This window comes from Amblyomma maculatum, unplaced genomic scaffold (genome assembly GCF_055883805.1).
Source record: "Amblyomma maculatum isolate TAMU_Amacu unplaced genomic scaffold, ASM5588380v1 scaffold_12, whole genome shotgun sequence".
Classification (NCBI taxonomy): Eukaryota; Metazoa; Arthropoda; class Arachnida; order Ixodida; family Ixodidae; genus Amblyomma; species Amblyomma maculatum.
This window is the reverse complement of record NW_028146737.1, coordinates 476,742-485,082: the sequence shown is the minus strand read 5'-3', so window position 1 is coordinate 485,082 and position 8,341 is coordinate 476,742. Positions and strand designations below refer to the sequence as shown.

Below are 8,341 nucleotides of genomic sequence, written 5' to 3'. Positions count from 1 at the left end.
CACCACAATTCAAATGCGTCAATTCTTCGGCGGTCAGCCTTTTTCACAGTCAAACTCTCGCATCCATACATCACAACTGGAAAGACCATAGCAACGAGTTATACGGATCTTGGTTGGCAGACTAATGTCTCTGCTCTTTACTAGGCGGTCAAGGCTAACCATTGCTCTCTTTCCCAGAAGCAGGCATCTCCTAATTTCATGGCTGCAGTCTCCTTCCGAATTAATCTTGGAGCCCAAGAAGAGAAAATCTGTCACAGCTTCCACTTCTCCATTGATGCTCCAGGACTTGATAGGGCAAGACGCCATGATCTTTGTCTTTTTAATGTTCACTTTAAGCCCAAACTTCTCACTCTCTTCTTGTACGCGCATCAGAAGTCCTTTGAGTTCCACTTCACTTTCTGCCATTAAAGTGGTATCATCCGCATATCTAAGGTTGTTGATACGTTTTCCAGCAATCTTCACGCCAGCTGAAGACTCGTCCAGACCGCCCTTCCTCATGATGCACTCTGCATATATGTTAAATAGGCAGGGCGACAGTATGCAGCCTTGCCTCACTTCTTTCTCGATCGGAAACCAATCAGTAAGACCATGCCCAGTTCTGACTGTGGCCTCTTTCCCTTCATACAGGTTCCTGAGGAGACAGATGAGGTGACTTGCAACTCCCATCTCTTGGAGAGCTTGCCACAATCTGCTGTGATATACGCAGTCAAACGCTTTTGCATAATCAATAAAGCAGAAGTGCATGGGTTTCTGGAAATCTCTTGCTTTTTCCACTTTTCTGCGAAGGTTGGCAATCTGGTCTCTAGTTCCTCTGCCCTTGCGAAACCCAGCTTGCACGTCCGGAAGCTCCCGATCCACATACTGCTGCAGCCTACCTTGGAGGATTTTCAAAATCACCTTGCTAGCATGCGAAATAAGCGCGATCGTGCGATAGTTGGAACAATCTTTGCACTGCCTTTCTTTGGGTTGGGGATGTAAACTGACCTCCTCCAATCCTGTGGCCACTGCTCGGTTGTCCAAATCTTCTGACATAATGTATGCAGAATGTTAGCAGCGTCATGGTTGAGGTTTTGAAGCAACTCAGCTGGAATACCATCAATTCCGCTAGCTTTGTTCTTAGCAAGGCTGGCTATGGCCCACTCAACTTCACTCTTCAGGATACCCGGCTCGAGATCAGTAATCACAACTGTCTTATGTTGGGTTTGCACTTTCGGGACCTTCTTGTACAGTTCTGTGTATTCCTGCCACCTCTTCTTTATCTCTGAGACTTCAGTGAGGTCCTTGCCTCGTTTGTCCTTTATCACGCCCAGCTTATCACAGAAGCTTCCTTTGATATCTTTGATTGTCTTATACAGAGCTCTTGTGTTCCTTAATTGGCTGTTGTCCTCAACTGCTTGGGACTGTATGTTAAGGAAGGCATTCTTATCTCTCCTTGCTATTTTCTGAAAATCCGCATTGAGAACCTTGTATCTTTCTCTTTCCCCCATAACTTTTGCCATCCTCCTTTCCTCAGCTATTTGCAAAGCCTCTTCAGATAACCAGTTTTCTTTCTTGCATTTCTTTTGCTTTGGAACTACCTTAGTAGCTTCTTGTATTATATCACGAACATCGGTCCACATCTCTTCGGGCTCTCTGTCTTCTAGATCTAATTCTTGAAATCGATTCCTCACTTCCACAGCATATTCTAATGAAATTTAGATCCAGATCATACCTCCTCAATCGAAGCTTAATTCTCACTGCAGACAAGGGTAATTATGAAGAGCGTTGTGGTAACACGCTGGGCAGGCGATCCAAGGGATGGAGATTCGATTCCCCGGTAGGAGACAAAGTTTATTAGTTATTTTTTAAGTACCACAGCAACCGCTAAAGCGTGACACTTTTGCTGACGACAGTGATGAGTCATTAAAGGCTTTCGCCTTAATTGTTGTGCCATTTCTCACATGCACCACTTAAGAGACTTCATAGATGTCCTGCCTTTTTACCCTTCTGAGTGTTCAAAAAACTATTACGTACATTCACACGTGGAAACCGTAGGGGCCATCAATTTAGTTTTTTGTTACCGGAAACGTCCTCTTATCACCCGTGTAAAATAATATGCACCACCGAGTTATGTTTTCGCCGATTTGTGGCCCCGTTGTGCCAGTGTTTACTCATTGTTTTCTTCAATGTCTGCATACAGTGGGCATTGCACGCTTTACTGCCTTGTTTCGCAGTTTTACACAAAATCCCCCTTTTTTACCACTGAGTAGGCGCGGTCTGTTTGCAACAATTTTGACGCACCAGCTCTCATTGCTACGAATATGACACTATATATTTTGCTCTTTTATAAAAATTTTAGCCCTTAAGGACTACGTTTCAAGCAATCGTCTTCCTTTTGTTAGAAAAACTGTACCTTGCCAACAGGGACATGACTAGGTGGGAGGGACACGAGCAATCCAGTAAAGGGGTTTAACCCAGTTTATATGTTCCTCCCACATATTTCGGCCCCAGTTTACTAACTATAATGATTTACGAACATAATATGATATGCCAACAAGCTAACAAACTTCCATCATAGCCTTTTGCTCTCCTTGACTGGGGCAGTAATTTTGCGGGAAGTTATGACTCGTGCCACCCTGTAAAAAGGAAAAGGGTCTTTGGGAAGATCAGGGGGCATTTGAGCGTTGTGACACGCACAAACTAATCATCATGGTCCGGCTGGTGTGACATAATACGAGAACTCGTGCCAAGTAATCCCAACCGTCTAAACAGGACCCTACTGAAAAATCCTTATAACTTTTGTACAGGAAATCGCATACAGGTTTACTGTACAGAATCTGGGATACAGGATTGTTGGCTGTTTCAGGAAATTCCTGTACTGCCTTGGAAAGTCCGGAATGAAACAGCGCGGAATGGCCTGTATGGTTGACGGCCCTCGCTTCCGGAAAGAAACGCGTCGCCAGGGTGGAAAAAGCATGAAACAATACAAAATAATACGACTACATAGAAAATAATAAATAAAATAAAAAACTTTTATTACCAATTATGGAATCGAACCTCGGCCCTCATGGTCTTTAGACGGGCACCTTAACCACTACTCTTTTTTTTTTCAGCATGGTGTTTATTACATGCTTTTAAATTCAGCGTAGAGTTATAAACATTATTTACAGAGTAATCAGCCTGTGGGCGAAACGTCCAATTGGAACATACAACACAACACCACTCAACTAAAATACGACTTAGCACAACTTCACTAAAACGGTGGCAAGTAAAGACAACACATCAAAAATGGCAGCCAGTCAGGTTGATGGTCACTATCTTCGTAAGTGTCTCTAAGCTGGTGTACCATCTGACCAAAATGAGTAGCGGGGGAGATTAGAGGTTCAGCATTCCGGTCCAACATACGAGTTTTCCATGGGCTGTGCAGTCCATGGAGGAAGTTCATGTCAAAGGATTCGTGGTCATGTTCGGTGGTTATCAAATAACGCACATGGTGGCAATTCAAAATAAAGCCTTTCTTCAATGTTCTTTACAGAACGTCCCAAAATAATATTGCATCTTTGCAGGCAATAAACCAGTGTTCGATGGTTTTAGGTGTATCACATAACCGGCAATTAACAGAAGAAACGAAAATATTTTTTTCTGAAGCCACACTTTAAAAGGCAAAACCTTGGTATGAAGTTTAAAGAAAAATGTTTCAGTAGAAGGCGAGATCAGCATTTTGCGCACCCTTTTTAACACATCATGCTCCATATTATTGGAATTGAGTGAACGATTTAAGGGAGGCGGGAACAACATAGATATGAAATTATGGCTTATATTTTTCCGTGAAACAGAGAATAAGTACTCATAAGAAAAGCAAACCGCCAGAAAACGCACTGAATCGTAAATTTCTTTCATGAAACCACATAAAACCAAACCAAGAGACCACTAAGTTTGGAAGAAGGTTCACTAGATTAGTGTGCAGGGATGCTCTGGTAATTGGATGGGAGCTATTACGGAAAAAGAAGCAACGAGCTTCTAACTGTCTGATATAGAGATGTGTCAAACCTAGTCCGCCAGCACAAACAGGCCTGAATAAGTTATCGCGCCTCATAGGCTCAAAACTGGACGACCATATGAGCGTCGCAAACGTTCTGTGAAACCTGTGGATGTAATTCCTCGCGCAATGGAGTACCTGTAAAAGAACAAAGTTTTGTAGCCAGAAACATGTTACATGCCTGTGCTCGACTAAAATTGATAGGCGGTGCGGAACAAAAGTCTGAGCATAGCTTTTGAGTGCCGTGACCCGCTCTTTCCGGTAACGTCCACTAAACTTGAATGCATGAAGGGGAATCGAAGGTATTTAGGGGGAACACGACACCATTCAATTCCAGCATAATAAGTCGGCATTGCTCCCCATGAACCGAACCATAGATCCGAACTCTTAGACTTATTCATTTGAGCGCCAGATACAATCCCAAACAGCTCAATGATGGTTATAATTTTGTCAATGCTGGGTTTGTCTGTGCAGAAAAACGCCAAATCGTCGGCGTACGCAAGCCCTTTCACTTTGTTACTGAAGGCAACATAACCATGGATACTGTGGTGTTGCAGTACACTCAAACAAAGTGGTTCTAGGTAGAGGGCAAAGAGCAGCAGTGACATAGGTTAACCCTGCTTCACGGACGATCGAATTGGCACAGGCTTTGAGAGATCACCGTTAACAATCAAGCGAGTGGAACAGTTGTCGTAACAAAGTTGCACCCCTTTCAGTACAGTTGATTCATCATTTGCACGCTCGAGAAGAGAAAATAGAAACGAATGCCGACACGATCAAATGCCTTCGCAAGGTCAATCTGGAGTAGAGCAAGCTGCTCATAAAAGCCAAAGTAATATTCGATAATTGTACGTGCAATATGCATGTTTTTTGTATGGAGTGTCCACTCAAGCCACACGTCTGATGAGGGCCAATGAGAACCGTCATGGCATACTGTAAACGATTCGATAGAACTTTTGCAAAAATTTTGTAGTCCGCATTTGCCAACGTGATTGGCCTATAGCCATCGACTGAGAGCAATTTTTCTTTATCCGTACTCTTTGGAATTAAGACTGTGTGTTTCCTAGTAAAGGACTGAGGAAGGAACCCCACATCGAAACCTAAAGCGAAGATCTGCAGCAAGATAGGGCTCAGCAAAAGTTGAAAAGTTTTGTAAAACCCGCACGATATGCCGTCAGGGCCAAATGTTTTGGAGAGGGGTAATTGGTCAAGTGCGTGCTCTATTTCTTCCAACGTGAAAGGGCCATTGATAAGAGCACAGTCTTCATCTGATAAAGGCGTTATAAGAGCTTTAAAGTTAGCTAGTAGATCCGAATTAGAAGTACCAGAAGCGTCACTGAACAGTGTCGTGTAATAGCTCACAAACACAGAGATTTGTCACACGTTTTCTTTACTAGGGTGCCATTGGACATCATTCCCGGTATCAATTTGGCCGTAGCATTACGGTGCTCATCAAATAGAGCTTGTCGCGTAGGGGTTTCAGGGTGCAATGCACGATTTGTACGAGATGGAACTCGGGCGCCCCATGTATCTTGCAGCGTCCTGTTTTTGTAAGTCACACTTTACCCTAGCAATTTCGTCTAAATATACTCCAGGTGCCTCACATTCTAATTCATAGAGGTAATACAAACTCTTATGCAATGTCCTCTCTTGTAATTTCCTGTAAAATGACCTAACAGACGCAATTTCAATAGATATATCCGCACCTCCTGTTTAAACAGCTCCCATGCAGCAAATATTGGCATGGCACCTGTCAAACACACTTGTAGCTGGGAGCGTATCCGAAAGGCAAACGCCTGATCATTTACAAGTGAAGAATTTAGCTTCTAAAGCTCCCATTGCGGCCTAAATTTTGAACAGTAAGTTCTCCCGAGCCGAGAAACCACCACACAATGATCTGAAAACGAAACCGCTACAGTTTCACACAACAAATCACGGGAAATCAGCGTGGAAGAAACAGAAATCTTGTCTAGGCGCGCGTGGGACCTCCCCTGGATATGCGTGAATAGTGTAGTTGCATGACATGAGGCCCCTGTATCAATGAGTCCTGAATCATCTATAACACGCGACAACACTTCGCCACTTCTGTATCTGTGTACACTAGGCCCAGCACGATAATTCATGCAACATACACAATTAGTCTCCCATTAGCACAACATTCTTATCACAATCTAGGAGGTTAGTCAAGGCTTCAAACGTATCAACACGCTCAGCTGCACTATTAAAAGCATAAATGTTGATAAGTCTTCATGGCTTCCCGTGGAGCAAAAAATCACAACTCATTAGCCGCCCATCAGAGTCAGTATAGTAAGATAACCCAGAATAAGGGAGAGCCCTTCGCAGAAATAGGAAGCTACCCGCCGAAAAACCAATAGCATGCGTCACAATAACATTGTAATCAGACAAAAAGGGTCCTAGTGCCCTCTCTGTGTCCTGCTCACTCAATCTTCGTTTCCTGGACGGCGACAAAATCAAGCCGCCTGCTGCTGAAAAGTCGACGAAGTTGCACCTGCTTCTGATGAGACCTAAAGCCTCCCACGTTCCAAAATAACGGCTTGAGGGGCAAGTTGGTGCTGCATCGTACTCAGAAATGTGGCGCAACAAACACAAACACAAGAGAAGATACACAACACACACGCACATTCAGCGTTGCAAACACTAGCTCCTCAGAGGTCGCCATGGTGACCACACAAGGACTAACTAGGCTTGCATTTGTCTCTCCGGAGACGGCGACGTCGCCTCCGGACCTCCACCACGACTGCGGGAACGCGAACGTTGGCACTTCCCCTTGTGTTTTGACGTGCGCCGGCGGCGGCGATGCTTCACGCTTACCAGATCATCATTTTCACTCGCGTCAGATGCGCATTTTCTCTTGCGCTGATGAAGATGCTCTTCAACAAGAGGGACGGCCTCAGCTGCAGGTAGAGTGGGCTGACCTGCAAGCTCTTCCTCGGCGTTGACCTCCGTGGCTGGAGTAACCGGGGCGGTATCTTTGGCAGCATTAGAACAGGTGGCAGGCTCCTTATCATGTGCCGGATTCGGCGTCTCATATCGAAGCAGCGTCTTACTTTCCTTGGAGTCACCTTGAGGAACAACCGTTGTATTAGCTGTGGTAGCCGTGTCCACAGTAGCAACTGAGAGGACACCAGCCGCGTCAAGCACTTCTGTGGCGTCCATAATATGCTCTTGTATGACGTCTTCCGGTGGCCGCACACAATGCCGCAACTTGTACGCATAGGTAACGATGCACTCTTCTACGGTGTGACCGAACCGTCGGCAGTCGTCACAATGCGGAGTACGGCAGTGCCTACGGATGTGGTCAACACGGGTGCATCGGAGGCAGAGCGGTGGCCTCCCTGGTATTAAAACAAGGCTCTGTATACCACAAATAGTCAGTGCATGCGGGACGTCGCCAACGCCGACTCCTTCAGCGAGAGACACAACATCATCCCGGTTCAGCGTTCTCAAATCTTCCATATCCGCCACTTTAAAATTTTCCGTCGAAATGGAAGTCACCTTCCCGTACGCCTGTAGTGCCTCACGTAAGAAGGCATCTTCCAAGCGTTCGGGAAGCCACAGAAGATTCAATTTCACCACGTTTTGGTTCTGGGTCCACAACGACACAACGGCGGCTCTTAACGACAAGGTCACCGCAAGCCACCAATTTCTCTTTCGATTGTGCAGACTTGCAGGTGACCATCCATACATGAGACATTTGAAATTGGCCAATTGAACTAATTTCCTTGAGGTCCACAACATTCTGACGGGAGTCTCTGAAGTCTTGTGCCCGGTACGGGCGTCGGGCAAGGTCCGCATGCAAGAAAACGGAGTCAGCGACCAGCTTACCTGTTGGGAGACGGGGCAAAACAATCCGGTATTCATTGCTGCTAGCATTAGCCTGAGCAGTACCTCGTCCAGAGGCCGATTGAAGCCTTTGAGTTGAGAACATCGCGAAACGCAACCGCTTTGAACAGCGTCTTCGTCTTCTTCACTACTCTGTATACAGTGGCTTAGAGTTACAATGGTTGTTATTCAGTATGTGTAACTAATTTTCCTTTTTCGTACTTCGTATATTTTTTTCGCTGTAGGGTTGATGGCCGTAATTCACTGATCGCCCTTTAAACACGCTGAATCTTTTTCCAGGCTATCACGATGGTTTACAAATGTCTCGTATTTTTATAATGCGTCGCTTTGTTGCAGGCAAACCTCAAGATATAATTTACTAGTGCTGATGTGTTTTTCATCGTCTACGAACGCTTGTAAGTTTTCCTACATACAGAGATATCCGGTGCACTAAATACTTTTAATACAGGGCGTTTCAGC

At 45.0% G+C, this 8,341-nt stretch overlaps 1 pseudogene; it reads right to left on the bottom strand.

Moving 5' to 3' along the window:
* Nucleotides 1-6,618: 6,618 nt before the first annotated feature.
* LOC146172623 (uncharacterized) lies at nt 6,619-8,043 on the bottom strand (annotated as a pseudogene).
* Nucleotides 8,044-8,341: the final 298 nt, after the last annotated feature.